General features: G+C 55.9%; 1 pseudogene; it reads right to left on the bottom strand.

Annotated features, from left to right (window-relative positions):
• Positions 1 to 318: 318 nt before the first annotated feature.
• The window catches only part of LOC149336621 (endothelin-converting enzyme 2-like), a 62,844-nt pseudogene continuing 40,065 nt past the window's right edge, over positions 319 to 23,097 (bottom strand).

Raw genomic sequence — 23,097 nt, 5'->3', positions numbered from 1 at the left:
AGAGGTCCTCATCACCTTCACAGTATAGCAGCCTTTTCCCTCAAGCGCCTTAGGAAGTGGCTGTTATTCCACAAAGAATAGAATAATGGTTAGATGCAAACGTAAAGCTGAAACACTCGATGAAATAAAGCAGGCTAATAGCTTTTTGTGCATTAACGAGATCAGGAAACAGCTCGGAACTGCCGAAGTGAGCGCTTTCGCGTCGCTAAATGCACACAAGTTGTTCTCCGATGCCCACAAAGGTTTCACAAAGAAAACGGAGAACTTCAGCGCAGCCAGTTCACAAAAAGAATAAGCGTCGGTGTGAAGCAGGAAGGCTCATTGGAAGTAGGTATTTTTTTCCTTCGGGTTCATGGGCGAGCCTTCGGGACAGCGGAAGGCCCGAGCGAAAGGCGACAGGTTGCTGACCGCCTTTTTGCAGTCGCCGCCCAGGCTCCCGGTAGAGCCCCTGCGGCCGCACATGCTGAAGCACACCGTGGTGAAGAACCCCTGCGTATGAGAAAGGAATCTTCGTCAAAGAAATGAGGCAGATATGTGCGGTCAGATCTCACCGACATCCACTTCCGACTTGTGATTAGGAACTTCACATTAGTCGTGACATCGTCATTTTCAGATCCTTCAGTGTAGTTCAGTGCTTTCTGTGCTCAACTGCTGGGTGAGTAGAGCCGGCATTAACTCTCAGCCTGGGTGGTCATGTTTTGGTGCAAGCCGACTTCAAATGACTGCCGTATACTGTGCAATGTCGGCGCCCTTTTAATAACCAGAGGGGGTTCAGAATTTGTCTGCAGGCCTCCACTGCGGTGCCGTCTCCTTTTCTGTCTTCCCTCCTTCATTGCGTCCACTACCCGTTCGCTCAATGGGAGGTTAATATGTCCGCCATGAATTTAACAGCCATACAGCATGTCATTTTGTCATAAAAAGAATATTAACATCTGCCCAAGGATCAAACTTCTGCAGCGGAAGGTGCTTTGCAATGTCAGTGCCCGCTAAATAACAGCAGCTTTTTTGCGAGGTTCGTCAAAGATTCCTTTCTTTCTAATGACGCAGCTGCTTATTAGCGTAGAGCCGTAAGGAAACGCATAGAATAGGTTCACCTTCACGCGCCGCGAAGTGACGTGGTTTTGTGGGCCACGGGTTGCGTGTTCGCTTCTTAATCTGAAGGTCATTGGTTCAATTTCCCGCACCTTTGAAAGAAGTTCGATTTTTCTTTGCTGTGCCGTCACTCCCTTATGGTCTACGGCTGACGCCATGTGAGAGCACGGAGACTTGAGTGAGGAATTTCATGCTTTGGACGCCGGTGGAAGGCGCTCTTGCGGTAATGGGAAATTACTTCTTCAGCGTTAATAAGGACAAATTATAAACCCATGGTGGTGCCGCAAACCCTCGAGGAAGTCCTGCACTAACGAATATCGAATTTGAGCCTGGCAAAAGCAGGGCATACCTGTTCGTCGGACAAGATCGCTAAGACTCGCGTGCCACCCGCCTCTCGACGGCGGCTCTGCAGGAAGGCACCGTGGGCGATGCGCAGTGCGGACACCTCCGGGAAGATGCCGTCACCGGAGGGAAGGCAGCGCGCCCTTAGCGCAGTGTGCTCGTTCCACTCGGCCGGCAGCCACGAATCGTCGATACGGCCGGACGGATCCACCTGCGGTCATAGAGGGCGAAGTATGCAAGTCTGAAGTACTGTCCCTCCTTGATGCCACTTCAATATTAGTGAGCTTGGCAAAGTGGCTACAACGCCGCCCTGCCTAAGAGAAGCATGTTGAGTATTTCGCCCCCGACAACGAAACACGCAATTTGATGAAGGGTAAAACATAAGGACGCCCGTGCAACATGATTTGAGAGCGTCTTACAATGAACTGGAGGCTAGAAGGTTGGCGCGAAGCACTAAAAATATGGCTTTCCGAAAAGGCTTAAGATCTTTAAGATGAGGATACGTTTTCTACATTCGTGCGGATTTTAAATGGTGAAGCAATAACAAAACACCAGCGTGAGTTTGTTAATCGCCATCAAGACGTTATTCAGGATGCGTAAAAATGCATGCATGCCGATATGTGCGGATTGGTGTGCTTTTTCAACAGATGATGACAAAGGTGTATACTCTGCAACTTAAATATGGGGAGTGACAGATGCGCTGATGATACTGAGAGCCTACGGCAAGAAAGAGAAGGACCGAAGTCGTCCAAAAGAGGAAGGCGCAAAGCGTGGACTGCTTTTTGTACTTTCATGGTGACTTAGCTACCTTTTCAACTGGACTTTCTTCTTTACTGTTGTTCTTTTCATATTGTGCTGTACAAAGTCTTGAGTATAGGGACAAACCATGTAGGGCGTCTCTTCAATTACAAGGATTTCAGCCGATACCGCCGCCTATCTTCTGATAGTTATTTCCGGGAATCTCAGTAAATATTTATCATAAGCTCATTCTGCATTTCATCGGCCATTAACATTGATATGCGAAACCTGTGCTTTCCTCCGCTCACCATGAGCCCCGTGCTGTCCACGACCTTGACTATGTCCTTCACGAATGTGAATCCCAGGCCACCGTCCGTCATGCCGGGCGTGCCGTAGGCATAGAACAGTGGCCTTTCGAGCGCCGCCACGGACACGGACACCACGTTGAGCAGGTAGTCCTAGAGGATCAATGGCATCAGGAAGTTTGCCCGCTGCGCCAGCGCTTGAGCGTATTGCGGATGCTCCGACAGTTACCTCAGGCGCTCGTGTCCGTGCACCCAATAGCGTGCAAGCGACTCTTGGACAGGAGGGAAGATGCTGTACATCTCGCTTAAGGCACGCCACTGCAGCAGAGGGTCGGACGGCCACAGGGACACGCGAAGCTTATCCAGCTTGCTCTTGGCGGAAGCGTTGGAGCTGGACGAATTCCTTCCCCAGGAGAGCGTGGCGAACCTTTCCCTGGCCCACTCTGTGATGTCTTCCAGAGTGCGGTCCACGAGCGAGAGAGCCTTGAAAATTTGTGGATTTATGAAATTATTCTGAATTATTCCTCCTAAACTAACCGAAGAGTACGTAAAAGCAAAACAAGGATAGTAAGTTCATTTTTTGTCATGTCAACAGGGGAGCACTGCAAAAAAAAAAAAGAAATGGCAGAACATGAGCTTGACATCCTGCCCTCTTTAAAAATTTTAGCCTTCGAACAGACATTCAGTGCACACAATACCGCTTTGAGGGGAGCGGATTTATGCACAAAAAAAGAAAAAAAAGACCAGTGTATGGCAGAACAGAAAATGGTTAACGTCTACTGTGACTATTCGCTTCCACAGCAGATTGTAACAGACGATGCATATGCTGAAATAAAACTCATTGTCCTGTCATTTTAGAGATATTAAAGACGTGCGTCCTACTACAACTAGCGCCACCGCGGTGGCTCAGTGGTTATGGTGCTCGGCTGCTGACCCGAAAGACGTGGTTTCGGCCCCGGCCGCGGCGGTCCTATTTCGATGGAGGCAAAATTCTAGAGGCTAGTGTACTGCGCGATGTCAGTGTGCGTTAAAGAACTCCAGGTGGCCGAAATTTCCGGAGACCTTCACTACGGCGTCTTTCATAGTCTTAGTCGCTTCGGGACGTTAAACCCCCACAAACGAAACGAACCTACTACAACTAGCAGTGTAACGGTAAGACAGCTGTTCTTCAAGTAAACGGAAGATAGACGCAACCAAACCATTTGTTATTGCTCAAAATTGCTGTTCATAACTGCGTCCAGGATGAATGAAAGGGAACTATTAGTGCCAAGGTAAGCTTCCAGAGAAAAAGAGCATGTTTTCAGTACATATTGGTAGGGCCAGAATGGCTATCCATGGGACTATTATTGGCATCAACAATGGGACATCAATGGAATAGCTGATGTTCAGTACATATTGGTAGTACCAGCATGGCTGAACATTGGACCGATACTTGCAGGGCCAATGAAGTATGAGTGGAAAGGCCAGTGATATGCCCATACTGGCAGTGCCAGAATGGCTGAACAATGGGACAATCTTGGTTTGAAGTATGGGCCAAGGTTGGAAAATGTAGTAATGTGCTTGTATGCCAATGCCAGCCCAATATTGATGCCACTGTATTCCAACAATGAGCCATTGTTGGTACAATCCTGGCGTGCTGCCTGGGTGTATGCGTTTTACCCAAGCGTGGCGAGGCATCTGGCAGGATTTCTTTCACGATGACAGCAAGGATGCTCGCTGAAATAGCTTTGATGAAATTGACATTAAAAATTTTTCAACATCCCGTGCGATGTACGCATTCAAAATTTCCTACTAGGTTTAATAAAAGAAATTTGTCTCCTTATAATTACTAAATCAAACGTCCAAGAAAATATGCTACCCTGGTCGAAGCAACCGCGTACAGCCATGCCCTCCTCGAATCTTTAGAGCATGTTGCCAATTTTTAAGTTGGCACAAAGCTCAAACATACCGTTTCAATTTGGCACAAAATGGTCTTAATGGGGTGAATGACTGAAGAAATTTTTTTATTCCGCCACCTCCATCTACCTTGTGCACAAAATGCTTCTAGAGCAAGCTGAACTGCACACGTGCACAGGATGGGTTCCGCAGCGGTCATGTTATGTTGACAAGTTCTTCCCGCGTCATCCATGAATTGCTTTTTTAGAGGAACAACATAGGTAAAACAACCCTCTTCTTTTGCAAGTGCTCTACTGCGTAAAGTAGGCTGCACCGTTGCGAGTTGGCGAGGGAGGGCTTGTTTGGAGCTTAACCAAACCCTTACTGTCACCAGAGCCGTTCGTAGATCCGATTCCTTTAGCCAGTAAGACTACGGCTCATGCCAGGTGCATTCAGCAACCACTAATCACTAGTCTACCATTCCACTTAGAGACCATCAGTGACCAGAAGTATCCAACAAAACCTTAATATTGTTAGTGCTGGTTAAAGAATTAGGCTCTAGGATGAAATCTGATTCGTCTAACCTTTCTCGTTAGGAGCGCTTCCACGAACAGCAACCTGATCAGCACGCCGTAGGATGCCTCCACTTCAGTGGCACAGAAGACCGGCCGATTGCTGACACCGCGATCGAATTCGCCTAAATTGTTCTGTAGCAGTTCGATGCTTCCAAGAAGGGCGAACATCTGCGGGACAAAACCGGTTCTGTGGCTCCAACTTTTCTGTCTCGCGATTTTTTTACAGCATCAGCTGTTTAGACTCTCCAAATACCCGATATATCGTCGCTGTCGTCCAGAATACAATGACGGCGTGACATAGCAAAGTGACATCACCGGTTGTCATTGGATATAAGCGGTAAAAGGTCTTCAGGTGCATTCACACTTGCCCAAAAATCCGGCGAGCGAAGCGGATTCGCTCGCCGCAAAAACTAGGACCTGTTCATATCTGTTGACGCCCGGGTGTGGCGGAACCGCCGTTCCGATGCTGTTTCTCGCTTTTCCACACCACGTCGCTGCTGGCGGCATACACAGATAGAGTGTGAAAAGAGCATAAATTTACGCTGTCTACGTACCATAAGCGTATGCATGATTTCGTACGTTAAGCGTAGGCGCATTCCCCCTTTTAGTTGAAAAAAAAAACTCAAAAATAAACTAACCCTATAGTGGCGCCATGTGGTTGTCAGGACGGGAACCATTACTGTCAACAACCCGACTCTCCTCTTAAGCCTAGAAGCAGCCGAATCGTCACTCTTAATAAAAAAAAATACAGCAAATTTACCACTTGTACGTTTTCTAAGAGACGAGGTGAGACGAAGCGAAAGACCGGTACCCGATTTATGGCCAGGGAACATGTTGAAAAAGGCAGCAACAACACGAATCTAATTCGAATCGACGGATGCGTCTTTTAAGGGCGCCGCCATGTTTGTCGCCGCGCGGCGGAAATAGGTCTGGACCGATTGGCCTTGCCGCGCCGCTTCCGTCTCGCTCGGCGTCATAAGCGGCCGAATTCCCTTCGTTCGCCGGATTTTTGGGCAAGTGTGAACGCGCCTTTAGTGAGGAATTCATGACATCACATTTTCCCTCTCATATGAAGCCGAGCTTTTCAGTGAGTCCCTTTGCACTGGATGCTATGCGAGCGCCTGTGGCATATTTTATACTCAGAAAGAACGAAAAATACCGCGCTGTTGGCGCTGACATGCCGGCGAGGAGAAACTGTCCCCTTTATTTTTTTACAAGGACGTAGGAAAAGTACCCGCTTATAGCAGATGGCGGAAGCCAACAGTCACACAAAATAAACAGCATAGGGGATGTTCCTTTTTCATGTTTTTTGTGGATTAGAAGCGTAATTATTTAAACATAATTGATTACAAAGCTGAAGAAAAGGAATCACATGCCATTGATCGCATCCGAACTCACGACCTCTGAGTAGTAGGTACGACACCAAAAAGTGGTTTGCTGCAGGCGAAAACAATACTAAAGGTTCTGCTGTCGTCGCAACCAATTTCGACAACACCATTAAAAAATTATTCGCCACCCTATAGGCGAAACGGATTGAACACTTCTTGCAAAAAGATGAACAAACAAACGGGCCGTCAGGTCGTCCTCAGGTTTGACTATCCCTTCCTATCAGTTCTTTGGTTTAACGTAAGCCTACGATCCCTAAAAATTTGTAACGCTGCTCACTTATTTTGAGTGACTTAATACCTGAACGAAGAACCACACGATGTGTTGCACTATCTCGCGTCGGCTGTATTTGGTGAAAAGTTCGTCGACCGTCATGAGAAGCGCTGTGTCCTCGACCAGGACGCGGTAGCCAGCCTTGAAATCGGGCCACAACGCCAACTGCAACCCGATCTGGGAAAGCCACTGGGAGGTGTTGGTTGAGGCGCTCGATCTCCGACAGAGACTTCGGCAGGAGTCTGCGCAAACATCGGTAAGCGCAACGTAGCATTAGTTCAGGAGCTTTCAGCCTGGACCTGTGCGCTTGTTTCAGGGTGCGCTGCAGCCGTGTCCGTGATATCTACCTATTTGGTAACTGTGGTACGAAGTTGCGAACATAATCATAGCCAGAGTTAGAAACAGCTCTTTACACCACATAAATGACTGCCATGGACAGATACCCTGAATGCAAAACGGGCCATTACGCAAGAGACCGCACTAGCCAGCATCAAAAAGAGGCTTCACACAAGGTTTCCGAAAATGAGGGAATACCTGCCTATGCAAGTGCGTGCTTGCCTAGTTTTATCTTCTTAAGAAGTTAAGAAATCACCCGAGATAGTTCGCTCTTTATGCCTTGATATTTTTCTCAGCAAATGTGTTGAAGTATTCTTTCTATTCAAAAAGTAAGAGCCGACAAGGCGTTGCCTGTAGTGAATTATATTCCACAATTTTGATTATCTGCCTGATAGAGGGTAAAGAGTTAGTGCCATTTTTATTGGCCTATCACTCTCTTCTACTTGTGTTTATCAATGTGTCTAAACTACAACTACTTGCCTTGTTCTTCCGCATCAGCAGCTCCATGAAGCGACTGAGGACATCCGATTGCATCGCCGCTGTTTTGGCGACTTCTTGCGTGGACCGCTTTGGCTCGTTAACGCCTGCAAAGGCGTGCACGTAACTGATGTAGTAGTTATAGTAGACCTGCTCGGTTATCAGGGTCTCGTGGTAGTTGGACCAGAACATCATGAAGTTGCCCGAGCGAAGCATCAGCGTGTTCCTGTCGCCGCTATGATTCTGTCACACCTGCAGCATAACGGCGCTTGTAACTTTTGTAAATTTTTATGCTCATTTCTGGACTGCATTATATTTTAGGCTAGCTCTTCTATTCAGACTTGCAGGTACTGAGCAATAACAACTAACACACTCGTAAAGTCTCTCCCATGGCGTTAAATCATTAGGAAGAGAGAACACACTTTTTGTATATAATAGCGTGTTCACAAAGCACAGTTCTGCGCATTAAAGCTATCATTTCGTTATTCAGACGAAGAGTACTTATTGAAATAAATAATAAGCTTCACTACGCACATTTAAATAGGAACTTTTCATCAATAAGTAACTTTCAGAAACTAATGCATCTGTACACAAAAAAAAAACCAGGTTTTATTGCACCCTTAAACGACTGTGGATTTAGTCGTTACGAAATACCGAAAAAATTCTTGGTAGTAAGCGCACAAAAAGGAGTTCACTGAAATGAAAGTTGAGAAAATGAACCTTCAAGTTCATTCCCTCGTGTACCTCGTTAAGCACGTCATTTTCTCCTCTTTTGGATCAGAGAAATGTGCTATCGCCTCCAACTGAACTTCTGACCTCTCTTCTGCATGATGATATTAACATAAACGTTCCAAGTTGTCAGTAAGCAAGGGTCAAGGAGGGAGACACCAGAAAGCGCCGACTTCAACATGGGTTGAAGTTGGCGCTTTCTGGTGTCTCCCCTCTTGACCGTGTTCGTCTTTGCGCTGTGTGAATGAAAGCATGAAATTAAAACTCACCCAGCAACTGATTTTAAGCACGGGAATCCCATAATACCGAGACCAACACTAGCTAGATTCGCTTGCAATTTTCGACCATCACACAATAAACAAGTGTCATTTTCTTAATTTGGACTGCATATTTCGCTATAATTTTCATTCACGACTTCAAGGAAGACCTAGTGATTTCGAAAAAATAAACACAGAACTCGAAATTTTGCATCATTGGCAAATATCTTTGCGGCATGTCTCTTCAAATTGTGCATGAGTACTTAGATGCTTGACATGGTCAACCATGCGAGTGCGTGATCTAAGATTTATTTTACACTTCTTCGGCTTAATGATGAAACTTTGAGAGGACAAACGGCTTTCCAGTGTATCAAGACGCTTGCTTTATCCTTTATTAAGTGCCCCATGCGCTGCGGTATAATCTCGCGGACTTTGCGTTCAGCTCCTGAGCACAAGGTCACTGGATGTAATCCCGGCTACGATGGGAGCACTATTAATTTGCTTGAGTGACGTTATTATCAAACATTTTTCAGCGCTATGAACAATGGTTGTCAGACACGAACTACAGACATGAGCAAATATTTACAGAATCCTAAGCAATTCTTCACATTTTCCGGGCATAAGAGCAGTGTGAAATAGAAAACAAAATGTGGAAATCGAATCAGAGACGCGCAAAACCGCTACTTTCCCGATGCCTTGGAGCACTCGGCCATCGCAGCAGTCTATGCACCGCTGCACTGTACTGGGCTGCGCTGTTTTGTCGCTGTGTCCTTTTTTTCCCTGTGCTCTTCCGTAATCGTGCTGTTTTTTCGCTGTGCTGTTTTGATGCTTGGTGTTTTTTCTGTGCGCTATTTTGTCGCCGTGTTGTTTTTTCCCGGTGATGTCTTGTCGTTGTGTAGTTTTTTCCTTATGCTGATTTTTATGCGCTGTTTAGTCGCATGCCGTTTAGTGGTGCGCTATTTTTCCGTGTCCCCGTATAACATAGACAACCACAAATGTCACATGGTGTCACGGCGTTAATTTGTGAATGCATCACCTGTACATAGAACCAGAGAGGCGTCTGCCAGTTAAAGGCCAAGTCCAGAAGGATGCCCAGTGGACTCGCTCCGGGATCGGGCTCGCCGGGCCACGGGATGCGGCGCTCCCGCATCAACTCCTTGAGGTCCGCCATGCCGGTCTCATCTGTGGAACCCATGCGCTCTGCATGCATGCAGGCTCTGTACATGGCCAGCGCCTTCCTGCCTGCGACTCTCAGTTCACATGCTTTGCTTAGGAGCGCCTCGAAGCCCTGCAGCGATGAAAAACCGAATGGCGCAAGTATTAGGCTGCACCGTTCCTGCCCTACAGGTTGTTTATTTTTTAATACAAGCCAGCTTGCCGTGACCCTGAAAACGGCAACGCTATATTTGATGGTGGTAGGTCGCCTTGCTAATATAGGCCGTTCTTCAGACGAACAACCCGTAGAACTTGGTCAAATGATCCCGCATTAGGAATTTTATGCCCGCTGCCTTCAGGACCGCCTTACTGCACTTTAATAAACAGGATCAACACTAGCACGGCTAGTCGATGAGATTATTGTGAGAAGCAGATAAGCCGGGAGAGAGAATCAACCACTATTACATTCCCGGATGGTTTTTCAGGCTGCGCGAAACCTATGAAACCCGCTGCTTTTTGCCCCCACCATCTTCTCATTAGTTAAGTCAGTGTCTGCTGGAAAAAAAAACGGCCAACAACCCGTATGGAAGGAGCTCCGCACGTGTGCGCGTGTGTGTGTGCGCGTGCGTGCGAGTGAGTGCGCGTGCGCGTGCGTGCGCGTGCGTGCGCGTGCGTGCGCGTGCGTGCGCGTGCGTGCGCGTGTGTGCGCGAGTGTGCGCGTGCGCGTGCGTGTGCGTGTGTGCGCGAGTGTGCGCGTGCGTGCGCGTGCGTGCGCGAGTGTGCGCGTGCGTGCGCGAGTGTGCGCGTGCGTGCGCGAGTGTGCGCGAGTGTGCGCGTGCGCGAGTGTGCGCGTGCGCGAGTGTGCGCGTGCGAGTGAGTGTGAGTGCGCGAGTGTGCGCGTGCGCGTGCGCGAGTGTGCGCGTGCGAGTGAGTGTGAGTGCGCGAGTGTGCACGTGCGCGAGTGAATGAGTGTGAGTGCGCGAGTGTGCGCGTGCGCGAGTGTGCGCGTGCGCGAGTGTGCGCGTGCGCGAGTGAGTGAGTGTGAGTGCGCGTGTGTGCGCGTGCGCGAGTGAGTGTGAGTGCGCGTCTGTGCGCGTGCGCGAGTGAGTGTGAGTGCGCGTGTGTGCGCGTGCGCGAGTGAGTGTGAGTGCGCGTGTGTGCGCGTGCGCGTGTATGCGCGTGCGCGTGTGTGCGCGTGAACGTGCGCGTGCGCGTGCGTGCGCGTGCGCGAGCGTGCGCGAGTGAATGTGAGTGCGCGTGCGTGCGCGTGCGCGTGCACGAGTGAGTGTGAGTGCGCGAGTGAGTGTGAGTGCGCGAGTGAATGTGAGTGCGCGAGTGAGTGTGAGTGCGCGAGTGAGTGTGAGTGCGCGAGTGAGTGTGAGTGCGCGAGTGAGTGTGAGAGCGCGAGTGAGTGTGAGTGCGCGAGTGAGTGTGAGTGCTCGAGTGTGCGTGTGTGCGCGAGTGTGTGTGTGTGCGCGAGTGAGTGCGAGTGCGCGAGTGAGTGCGAGTGCACGAGTGAGTGCGAGTGCGCGAGTGAGTGCGAGTGCGTGCGAGTGCGCGCGAGTGAGTGCGAGTGAGTGTGAATGCGCGAGTGAGCGCGAGTGAGCGAGTGCGCGCGAGTGAGCGCGAGTGAGTGCGATTGCGCGCGAGTGAGCGCGATTGCGCGCGAGTGAGTGCGAGTGCGCGAGTGCGCGCGAGTGAGTGCGAGTTAGTGTGCGAGTGAGTGTGCGAGTGAGTGCGCGAGTGAGTGTGCGAGTGCGCGAGTGAGTGCGCGAGTGCGCGAGTGAGTGTGCGAGTGAGTGTGAGTGCGCGAGTGAGTGTGAGTGCGCGAGTGAGTGCGCGAGTGAGTGCGAGTGCGCGAGTCAGTGCGCGAGTGAGTGCGAGTGCGCGAGTGAGTGCGAGTGCGCGAGTGAGTGCGCGTGCGAGTGCGCGAGCGAGTGAGGGAGCGAGAGTGCGCGAGTGCGCGAGCGAATGAGGGAGCGAGAGTGCGCGAGTGCGCGAGCGAGTGAGGGAGCGAGAGTGAGCGAGTGCGCGAGTGCGCGAGCGAGTGAGGGAGCGAGAGTGAGCGAGTGAGGGAGCGAGAGTGAGCGAGTGCGCGTGCGAGTGAGGAAGCGAGAGTGAGCAAGAGTGAGCGAGTGCGCGAATGCGCGTGCGAGTGCGCGAGTGCGCGTGCGAGTGAGGGAGCGAGAGTGAGCGAGTGAGGGATTGCGCGTGCGAGTGCGCGAGTGCGCGTGCGAGTGCGCGAGTGCGCGTGCGAGTGAGGGAGCGAGAGTGAGCGAGTGAGGGAGCGAGAGTGAGCGAGTGAGGGAGTGCGCGTGCGAGTGAGTGAGCGCGTGCGAGTGAGAGCGAGTGCGAGTGAGAGCGAGTGAGAGCGAGTGCGAGTGAGAGCGAGTGCGAGTGAGAGCGAGTGCGAGTGAGAGCGAGTGCGAGCGAGTGCGAGTGAGAGCGAGTGCGAGTGAGAGCGAGTGCCAGTGAGAGCGAGTGCGAGCGAGTTCGAGTGAGAGCGAGTGCGAGTGAGAGCGAGTGCGGGTTCGCGTGCGAGCGAGTGCGCGAGTGTGCGCGTGCGCGTGCGTGCCCGTGCGCGTGCCTGCGCGTGCGCGAGTGAGTGTGAGTGCGCGAGTGAGTGTGAGTGCGCGAGTGAGTGTGAGTGCGCGAGTGAGTGTGAGTGCGCGAGTGATGCGCGAGTGAGTGTGAGTACGCGAGTGAGTGTGAGTGCGCGAGTGTGCGTGTGTGCGCGAGTGTGCGTGTGTGCGCGAGTGAGTGCGAGTGCGCGAGTGCGCGCGAGTGAGCGAGTGAGTGCGAGTGAGCGAGTGAGTGCGAGTGCGCGCGAGTGAGTGCGAGCCGCGCGAGTGAGTGCGAGCGCGCGCGTGTGAGTGCGAGTGCGCGCGAGTTAGTGCGATTGCGCGCGAGTGAGTGCGAGTGAGTGTGCGAGTGAGTGTGAGTGCGCGAGTGAGTGCGAGTGCGCGAGAGAGTGCGAGTGCGCGAGTGAGTGCGAGAGCGCGAGTGAGTGCGAGTGCGCGAGTGAGTGCGCGAGTGAGTGAGCGAGGGAGTGAGGGAGCGAGAGTGAGCGAGAGTGAGCGAGTGCGCCAGCAATTGAGGGAGCGAGAGTGAGCGAGTGCGCGAGCGAGTGTGGGAGCGAGTGAGGGAGCGAGTGAGGGATCGAGAGTGCGCGAGTGCGAGAGCGAGTGAGGGAGCGAGAGTGAGCAAGTGAGGGAGCGAGAGTGAGCAAGTGCGCGTGCGAGTGAGGGAGCGAGAGTGAGCGAGAGTGAGCATGTGCGCGAGTGCGCGTGCGAGTGAGGGAGCGAGAGTGGGCGAGTGAGGGAGTGCGCGTGCGAGTGCGCGAGTGCGCGTGCGAGTGAGGGAGCGAGAGTGAGCGTGCGAGTGAGTGAGCGCGTGCGAGTGAGTGAGCGCGTGCGAGTGAGAGCGAGTGCGAGTGCGAGTGAGAGCGAGTGCGAGTGAGAGCGAGTGCCAGTGAGAGCGAGTGCGCGAGTGCGCGAGTGTGCGCGTGCGAGCGAGTGCGCGAGTGCGCGAGTGTGCGCGTGCGCGTGCGTGCGCGTGCGCGTGTGTGCGCGTGCGCGAGTGTGCGCGTGCGCGAGTGTGCGCGTGCGCGAGTGTGCGCGTGCGCGGGCGTGCGCGTGCGTGTGCGTGCGCGTGCGCGTGCACGTGCCTGCGCGTGCGTGCGCGTGCCTGCGCGTGCGCGTGCGCGTGCCTCCGCGTGCGCGTGCGCGTGCTCGTGCCTGCGCGTGCGCGTGCGTGCGCGAGTGAATGTGAGTGCGCGAGTGAGTGTGAGTGCGGGAGTGAGTGTGAGTGCGCGAGTGAGTGTGAGTGCGCGAGTGAGTGTGAGTGCGCGAGTGAGTGTGAGTGCGCGAGTGAGTGTGAATGCGCGAGTGAGTGTGAGTGCGCGAGTGAGTGCGAGTGCGCGCGAGTGAGTGCGATTGCGCGCGAGTGAGTGCGATTGCGCGCGAGTGAGTGCGAATGCGCGCGAGTGAGTGCGAGTGCGCGAGTGCGCGCGAGTGAGTGCGAGTTAGTGTGCGAGTGAGTGCGAGTGCGCGAGTGAGTGCGCGAATGAGTGTGAGTGCGCGAGTGAGTGCGCGAGTGAGTGGGAGTGCGCGAGTGAGTGCGCGAGTGAGTGCGCGTGCGAGTGAGCGAGGGAGTGAGGGTGCGAGTGCGCGAGTGAGTGCGAGTGCGCGCGAGTGAGTGCGAGTGAGCGTGAGTGCGCGAGTGAATCTGAGTGCGCGAGTGAGTGTGAGTGCGCGAGTGAGTGTGAGTGCGCGAGTGAGTGTGAGTGCGCGAGTGTGCGTGTGTGCGCGAGTGTGCGTGTGTGCGCGAGTGAGTGCGAGTGCGCGAGTGAGTGCGAGTGCACGAGTGAGTGCGAGTGCGCGAGTGAGTGCGAGTGCGTGCGAGTGCGCGCGAGTGAGTGCGAGTGAGTGTGAATGCGCGAGTGAGCGCGAGTGAGCGAGTGCGCGCGAGTGAGCGAGTGAGTGCGAGTGAGCGCGAGTGCGCGCGAGTGAGTGCGAGCGCGCGCGATTGCGCGCGAGTGAGTGCGAGTGCGCGCGAGTGAGTGCGAGTGCGCGAGTGAGTGCGAGTTAGTGTGCGAGTGAGTGTGCGAGTGAGTGCGAGTGCGCGAGTGAGTGTGCGAGTGCGCGAGTGAGTGCGCGAGTGAGTGTGAGTGCGCGAGTGAGTGCGCGAGTGAGTGCGAGTGCGCGAGTGAGTGCGCGAGTGAGTGCGAGTGCGCGAGTGAGTGTGAGTGCGCGAGTGAGTGCGCGTGCGAGTGAGCGAGGGAGTGAGGGAGCGAGAGTGAGCGAGTGCGCGAGCGAGTGAGGGAGCGAGTGAGGGAGCGAGAGTGCGCGAGCGAGTGAGGGAGCGAGAGTGCGCGAGTGCGCGAGCGAGTGAGGGAGCGAGAGTGAGCGAGTGCGCGAGCGAGTGAGGGAGCGAGAGTGAGCGAGTGCGCGTGCGAGAGTGAGCGAGTGCGTGTGCGAGTGAGGGAGCGAGAGTGAGCGAGTGAGGGAGTGCGCGTGCGAGCGCGCGAGTGCACGTGCGAGTGTGCGAGTGCGCGTGCGAGTGAGGGAGCGAGAGTGAGCGAGTGAGGGAGCGAGAGTGAGCGAGTGAGGGAGTGCGCGTGCGAGTGAGTGAGCGCGTGCGAGTGAGAGCGAGTGCGAGTGAGAGCGAGTGCGAGTGAGAGCGAGTGCGAGTGAGAGCGAGTGCGAGCGAGTGCGAGTGGAGCGAGTGCGAGTGAGAGCGAGTGCGAGTGAGAGCGAGTGCGAGTGAGAGCGAGTGCGAGTGAGAGCGAGTGCGCGTTCGCGTGCGAGCGAGTGCGCGAGTGTGCGCGTGCGCGTGCGTGCCCGTGTGTGCGTGTGCGCGTGTGTGCGCGTGCGCGTGCGTGCGTGCGCGTGCGCGTGCGTGCGCGAGTGAATGTGAGTGCGCGAGTGAGTGTGAGTGCGGGAGTGAGTGTGAGTGCGCGAGTGAGTGTGAGTGCGCGAGTGAGTGTGAGTGCGCGAGTGAGTGTGAGTGCGCGAGTGAGTGTGAATGCGCGAGTGAGTGTGAGTGCGCGAGTGAGTGCGAGTGCGCGCGAGTGAGTGCGATTGCGCGCGAGTGAGTGCGATTGCGCGCGAGTGAGTGCGAATGCGCGCGAGTGAGTGCGAGTGCGCGAGTGCGCGCGAGTGAGTGCGAGTTAGTGTGCGAGTGAGTGCGAGTGCGCGAGTGAGTGCGCGAATGAGTGTGAGTGCGCGAGTGAGTGCGCGAGTGAGTGGGAGTGCGCGAGTGAGTGCGCGAGTGAGTGCGCGTGCGAGTGAGCGAGGGAGTGAGGGTGCGAGTGCGCGACTGAGTGCGAGTGCGCGCGAGTGAGTGCGAGTGAGCGTGAGTGCGCGAGTGAATCTGAGTGCGCGAGTGAGTGTGAGTGCGCGAGTGAGTGTGAGTGCGCGAGTGAGTGTGAGTGCGCGAGTGTGCGTGTGTGCGCGAGTGTGCGTGTGTGCGCGAGTGAGTGCGAGTGCGCGAGTGAGTGCGAGTGCACGAGTGAGTGCGAGTGCGCGAGTGAGTGCGAGTGCGTGCGAGTGCGCGAGAGTGAGTGCGAGTGAGTGTGAATGCGCGAGTGAGCGCGAGTGAGCGAGTGCGCGCGAGTGAGCGAGTGAGTGCGAGTGAGTGCGAGTGAGCGCGAGTGCGCGCGAGTGAGTGCGAGCGCGCGCGATTGCGCGCGAGTGAGTGCGAGTGCGCGCGAGTGAGTGCGAGTGCGCGAGTGAGTGCGAGTTAGTGTGCGAGTGAGTGTGCGAGTGAGTGCGAGTGCGCGAGTGAGTGTGCGAGTGCGCGAGTGAGTGCGCGAGTGAGTGTGAGTGCGCGAGTGAGTGCGCGAGTGAGTGCGAGTGCGCGAGTGAGTGCGCGAGTGAGTGCGAGTGCGCGAGTGAGTGTGAGTGCGCGAGTGAGTGCGCGTGCGAGTGAGCGAGGGAGTGAGGGAGCGAGAGTGAGCGAGTGCGCGAGCGAGTGAGGGAGCGAGTGAGGGAGCGAGAGTGCGCGAGCGAGTGAGGGAGCGAGAGTGCGCGAGTGCGCGAGCGAGTGAGGGAGCGAGAGTGAGCGAGTGCGCGAGCGAGTGAGGGAGCGAGAGTGAGCGAGTGCGCGTGCGAGAGTGAGCGAGTGCGTGTGCGAGTGAGGGAGCGAGAGTGAGCGAGTGAGGGAGTGCGCGTGCGAGCGCGCGAGTGCACGTGCGAGTGTGCGAGTGCGCGTGCGAGTGAGGGAGCGAGAGTGAGCGAGTGAGGGAGCGAGAGTGAGCGAGTGAGGGAGTGCGCGTGCGAGTGAGTGAGCGCGTGCGAGTGAGAGCGAGTGCGAGTGAGAGCGAGTGCGAGTGAGAGCGAGTGAGAGCGAGTGCGAGTGAGAGCGAGTGCGAGCGAGTGCGAGTGAGAGCGAGTGCGAGTGAGAGCGAGTGCGAGTGAGAGCGAGTGCGAGCGAGTGCGAGTGGAGCGAGTGCGAGTGAGAGCGAGTGCGAGTGAGAGCGAGTGCGAGTGAGAGCGAGTGCGCGTTCGCGTGCGAGCGAGTGCGCGAGTGTGCGCGTGCGCGTGCGTGCCCGTGTGTGCGTGTGCGCGTGTGTGCGCGTGCGCGTGCGTGCGTGCGCGTGTGCGTGCGTGCGTGCGCGTGCCTGCGCGTGCGCGTGCGCGAGTGAGTGTGAGTGCGCGAGTGAGTGTGAGTGCGCGAGTGAGTGCGAGTGCGCGCGAGTGAGTGCGATTGCGCGCGAGTGAGTGCGATTGCGCGCGAGTGAGGGCGAGTGCGCGCGAGTGAGTGCGAGTGCGCGAGTGAGTGCGAGTGCGCGAGTGCGCGCGAGTGAGTGCGAGTGCGCGAGTGAGTGCGCGAGTGAGTGCGCGAGTGAGTGGGAGTGCGCGAGTGAGTGCGAGTGCGCGAGTGAGTGCGCGAGTGAGTGCGCGTGCGAGTGAGCGAGGGAGTGAGGGAGCGAGAGTGAGCGAGTGCGCGAGCGAGTGAGGGACCGAGTGAGGGAGCGAGTGCGCGAGCGAGTGAGGGAGCGAGAATGCGCGAGTGCGCGAGCGAGTGAGGGAGCGAGAGTGCGCGAGTGGGCGAGCGAGTGAGGGAGCGAGAGTGAGCGAGTGCGCGAGTGCGCGAGCGAGTGAGGGAGCGAGAGTGAGCGAGTGCGCGTGCGAGTGAGGGAGCGAGAGTGAGCGAGAGTGCGCGAGTGCGCGTGCGAGTGAGGGAGCGAGAGTGAGCAAGTGAGGGAGTGCGCGTGCGAGTGCGCGAGTGCGCGTGCGAGTGCGCGAGTGCGCGCGCGAGTGAGGGAGCGAGAGTGAGCGAGTGAGGGAGCGAGAGTGAGCGAGTGAGGGAGTGCGCGTGCGAGTGAGTGAGCGCGTGCGAGTGAGAGCGAGTGCGAGTGAGAGCGAGTGCGAGTGAGAGCGAGTGCGCGTTGCGTGCGAGCGAGTGCGCGTGCGTGCGCGTGTGTGCGGGTGCGCGTGCGTGCGCGTGCGTGCGCGTGCCTGCGCGTGCGCGAGTGAGTGCGCGAGTGAGTGTGAGTGCGCGAGTGTGTGAGTGCGCGAGTGAGTGTGAGTGCGCGAGTGAGTGTGAGTGCGCGAGTGAGTGTGAGTGCGCGAGTGAGTGTGAGTGCGCGAGTGTGCGTGTGTGCGCGAGTGTGCGTGTGTGCGCGAGTGAGTGCGAGTGCGCGAGTGCGCGCGAGTGAGCGAGTGAGTGCGAGTGAGCGAGTGAGTGCGAGCGCGCGCGAGTGAGTGCGAGTGCGCGCGAGTGAGTGCGATTGCGCGCGAGTGAGTGCGATTTCGCGCGAGTGAGTGCGAGTGCGCGCGAGTGAGTGCGAGTGAGTGTGCGAGTGAGTGTGAGTGCGCGAGTGAGTGCGAGTGCGCGAGTGAGTGCGAGTGCGCGAGTGAGTGCTCGAGTGAGTGCGAGTGCGCGAGTGAGTGCGAGAGCGCGAGTGAGTGCGAGTGCGCGAGTGAGTGCGCGAGTGAGTGAGCGAGGGAGTGAGGGAGCGAGAGTGAGCGAGAGTGAGCGAGTGCGCCAGCAATTGAGGGAGCGAGAGTGAGCGAGTGAGGGAGCGAGTGAGGGAGCGAGAGTGCGCGAGTGCGCGAGCGAGTGAGGGAGCGAGAGTGCGCGAGTGCGCGAGCGAGTGAGGGAGCGAGAGTGAGCGAGTGAGGGAGCGAGAGTGAGCGAGAGTGAGCGAGTGCGCGAGTGCGCGTGCGAGTGAGGGAGCGAGAGTGAGCGAGTGAGGGAGTGCGCGTGCGAGTGCGCGAGTGCGCGTGCGAGTGAGGGAGCGAGAGTGAGCGAGTGAGGGAGCGAGAGTGAGCGAGTGAGGGAGTGCGCGTGCGAGTGAGTGAGCGCGTGCGAGTGAGTGAGCGCGTGCGAGTGAGAGCGAGTGTGAGTGAGAGCGAGTGCGCGAGTGCGCGTGTGTGCGCGTGCGCGTGCCTGCGCGTGCCTGCGCGTGCGCGTGCGTGCGCGAGTGAATGTGAGTGCGCGAGTGAGTGTGAGTAGGTACTGAGCAATAACAACTAACACACTCGTAAAGTCTCTCCCATGGCGTTAAATCATTAGGAAGAGAGAACACACTTTTTGTATATAATAGCGTGTTCACAAAGCACAGTTCTGCGCATTAAAGCTATCATTTCGTTATTCAGACGAAGAGTACTTATTGAAATAAATAATAAGCTTCACTACGCACATTTAAATAGGAACTTTTCATCAATAAGTAACTTTCAGAAACTAATGCATCTGTACACAAAAAAAAACCAGGTTTTATTGCACCCTTAAACGACTGCGGATTTAGTCGTTACGAAATACCGAAAAAATTCTTGGTAGTAAGCGCACAAAAAGGAGTTCACTGAACTGAAAGTTGAGAAAATGAACCTTCAAGTTCATTCCCTCGTGTACCTCGTTAAGCACGTCATCTTCTCCTGTTTTGGATCAGAGAAATGTGCTATCGCCTCCAACTGAACTTCTGACCTCTCTTCTGCATGATGATATTAACATAAACGTTCCAAGTTGTCAGTAAGCAAGGGTCAAGGAGGGAGACACCAGAAAGCGCCGACTTCAACATGGGTTGAAGTTGGCGCTTTCTGGTGTCTCCCCTCTTGACCGTGTTCGTCTTTGCGCTGTGTGAATGAAAGCATGAAATTAAAACTCACCCAGCAACTGATTTTAAGCACGGGAATCCGATAATACCGAGACCAACACTAGCTAGATTCGCTTGCAATTTTCGACCATCACACAATAAACAAGTGTCATTTTCTTAATTTGGACTGCATATTTCGCTATAATTTTCATTCACGACTTCAAGGAAGACCTAGTGATTTCGAAAAAATAAACACAGAACTCGAAATTTTGCATCATCGGCAAATATCTTTGCGGCATGTCTCTTCAAATTGTGCATGAGTACTTAGATGCTTGACATGGTCAACCATGCGAGTGCGTGATCTAAGATTTATTTTACACTTCTTCGGCTTAATGATGAAACTTTGAGAGGACAAACGGCTTTCCAGTGTATCAAGACGCTTGCTTTATCCTTTATTAAGTGCCCCATGCGCTGCGGTATAATCTCGCGGACTTTGCGTTCAGCTCCTGAGCACAAGGTCACTGGATGTAATCCCGGCTACGATGGGAGCACTATTAATTTGCATGAGTGACGTTATTATCAAACATTTTTCAGCGCTATGAACAATGGTTGTCAGACACGAACTACAGACATGAGCAAATATTTACAGAATCCTAAGCAATTCTTCACATTTTCCGGGCATAAGAGCAGTGTGAAATAGAAAACAAAATGTGGAAATCGAATCAGAGACGCGCAAAACCGCTACTTTCCCGATGCCTTGGAGCACTCGGCCATCGCAGCAGTCTATGCACCGCTGCACTGTACTGGGCTGCGCTGTTTTGTCGCTGTGTCCTTTTTTTCCCTGTGCTCTTCCGTAATCGTGCTGTTTTTTCGCTGTGCTGTTTTGATGCTTGGTGTTTTTTCTGTGCGCTATTTTGTCGCCGTGTTGTTTTTTCCCGGTGATGTCTTGTCGCTGTGTAGTTTTTTCCTTATGCTGATTTTTATGCGCTGTTTAGTCGCATGCCGTTTAGTGGTGCGCTATTTTTCCGTGTCCCCGTATAACATAGACAACCACAAATGTCACATGGTGTCACGGCGTTAATTTGTGAATGCATCACCTGTACATAGAACCAGAGAGGCGTCTGCCAGTTAAAGGCCAAGTCCAGAAGGATGCCCAGTGGACTCGCTCCGGGATCGGGCTCGCCGGGCCACGGGATGCGGCGCTCCCGCATCAACTCCTTGAGGTCCGCCATGCCGGTCTCATCTGTGGAACCCATGCGCTCTGCATGCATGCAGGCTCTGTACATGGCCAGCGCCTTCCTGCCTGCGACTCTCAGTTCACATGCTTTGCTTAGGAGCGCCTCGAAGCCCTGCAGCGATGAAAAACCGAATGGCGCAAGTATTAGGCTGCACCGTTCCTGCCCTACAGGTTGTTTATTTTTTAATACAAGCCAGCTTGCCGTGACCCTGAAAACGGCAACGCTATATTTGATGGTGGTAGGTCGCCTTGCTAATATAGGCCGTTCTTCAGACGAACAACCCGTAGAACTTGGTCAAATGATCCCGCATTAGGAATTTTATGCCCGCTGCCTTCAGGACCGCCTTACTGCACTTTAATAAACAGGATCAACACTAGCACGGCTAGTCGATGAGATTATTGTGAGAAGCAGATAAGCCGCGAGAGAGAATCAACCACTATCACATTCCCGGATGGTTTTTCAGGCTGCGCGAAACCTATGAAACCCGCTGCTTTTTGCCCCCACCATCTTCTCATTAGTTAGGTCAGTGTCTGCTGGAAAAAAAAACGGCCAACAACCCGGATGGAAGGAGCTCCGCACGTGTGCGCGTGTGTGTGTGCGCGTGCGTGCGCGTGCGTGCGAGTGCGTGCGAGTGCGTGCGAGTGAGTGCGCGTGCGTGCGAGTGAGTGCGCGTGCGCGTGCGTGCGCGTGTGTGCGCGAGTGTGCGCGTGCGCGTGCGTGCGCGAGTGTGCGCGAGTGTGCGCGTGCGAGTGAGTGTGAGTGCGCGAGTGTGCGCGTGCGCGAGTGTGCGCGTGCGCGTGCGCGAGTGTGCGCGTGCGCGAGTGTGCGCGTGCGCGAGTGTGCGCGTGCGAGTGAGTGTGAGTGCGCGAGTGTGCGCGTGCGCGAGTGTGCGCGTGCGCGAGTGTGCGCGTGCGCGAGTGTGCGCGTGCGCGAGTGTGCGCGTGCGCGAGTGAGTGAGTGTGAGTGCGCGTGTGTGCGCGTGCGCGATTGCGCGTGTGTGCGCGTGCGCGAGTGAGTGTGAGTGCGCGTGTGTGCGCGTGCGCGAGTGAGTGTGAGTGCGCGTGTGTGCGCGTGCGCGTACGCGTGCGTGCGCGTGCGCGAGCGTGCGCGAGTGAATGTGAGTGCGCGTGCCTGCGCGTGCGCGTGCGTGCGCGTGCGCGAGTGAGTGTGAGTGCGCGAGTGAGTGTGAGTGCGCGAGTGAGTGTGAGTGTGCGAGTGAGTGTGAGTGCGCGATAGAGTGTGAGTGCGCGAGTGAGTGTGAGTGCGCGAGTGAGGGTGAGTGCGCGAGTGTGCGTGTGTGCGCCAGTGTGCGTGTGTGCGCGAGTGTGCGTGTGTGCGCGAGTGAGTGCGAGTGCGCGAGTGAGTGCGAGTGCACGAGTGAGTGCGAGTGCGCGAGTGAGTGCGAGTGCGTGCGAGTGCGCGCGAGTGAGTGCGAGTGAGTGCGAGCGCGCGCGAGTGAGTGCGAGTTAGTGTGCGAGTGAGTGTGCGAGTGAGTGCGAGTGCGCGAGTGAGTGTGCGAGTGCGCGAGTGAGTGTGCGAGTGCGCGAGTGAGTGCGCGAGTGCGCGAGTGAGTGCGCGAGTGAGTGTGAGTGCGCGAGTGTGTGTGAGTGCGCGAGTGAGTGCGCGAGTGAGTGCGAGTGCGCGAGTCAGTGCGCGAGTGAGTGCGAGTGCGCGAGTGAGTGTGAGAGCGCGAGTGAGTGCGAGTGCGCGCGAGTGAGCGCTAGTGCGCGCGAGTGAGCGCGAGTGCGCGAGTGAGTGAGGGAGCGAGAGTGAGCGAGTGCGCGAGTGCTCGTGCGAGTGAGGGAGCGAGAGTGAGCGAGTGCGCGTGCGAGTGAGGGTGCGAGAGTGAGCGAGTGCGCGAGTGCGCGTGCGAGTGAGGGAGCGAGAGAGAGAGTGCGCGTGCGAGTGAGTGCGCGTGTGCGAGTGAGTGCGCGCGTGCGAGTGAGTGAGCGCGTGCTCGTGCGAGTGCGCGTGCGAGTGAGAGCGAGTGCGAGTGAGAGCGAGTGAGAGCGAGTGCGAGCGAGTGCGAGCGAGTGCGAGTGAGAGCGAGTGCGAGCGAGTGCGAGCGAGTAAGAGCGAGTGCGAGTGAGAGCGAGTGCGAGTGAGAGCGAGTGCGCGTTCGCGTGCGAGTGCGCGTGCGCGTGCGCGGGTGTGCGCGTGCTCGTGTGTGCACGTGCGCGTGCGTGCGCGTGCGCGTGTGTGCGCGTGCGTGCGCGTGCGCGTGCGTGCGCGTGCGCGTGCCTGCGCGTGCGCGTGCGCGTGCGCGAATGAGTGTGAGTGCGCGAGTGAGTGTGAGTGCGCGAGTGAGTGTGAGTGCGCGAGTGTGCGTGTGTGCGCGAGTGTGCGTGTTTGCGCGAGTGCGCGCGAGTGAGCTAGTGAGTGCGAGTGACCGAGTGAGTGCGAGCGCGCGCGAGTGAGGGCGAGTGCGCGCGAGTGAGTGCGATTGCGCGCAAGTGAGTGCGAGTGCGCGAGTGCGCGCGAGTGAGTGCGAGTGAGTGTGCGAGTGAGTGTGAGTGCGCGAGTGAGTGCGAGTGCGTGAGTGAGTGCGAGTGCGCGAGTGAGTGCGCGAGTGAGTGCGAGTGCGCGAGTGAGTGCGAGAGCGCGAGTGAGTGCGAGTGCGCGAATGAGTGAGCGAGGGAGTGAGGGAGCGAGAGTGAGCGAGAGTGAGCGAGTGCGCCAGCAATTGAGGGAGCGAGAGTGAGCGAGTGCGCGAGCGAGTGAGGGAGCGAGTGAGGGAGCGAGAGTGCGCGAGTGCGCGAGCGAGTGAGGGAGCGAGAG

The sequence above is a fragment of the Amblyomma mixtum genome, chromosome 7 (genome assembly GCF_055824585.1).
Source record: "Amblyomma mixtum isolate Tamu chromosome 7, ASM5582458v1, whole genome shotgun sequence".
Lineage (NCBI taxonomy): Eukaryota > Metazoa > Arthropoda > Arachnida > Ixodida > Ixodidae > Amblyomma > Amblyomma mixtum.
This window is presented reverse-complemented; position numbering and strand designations above follow the sequence as displayed.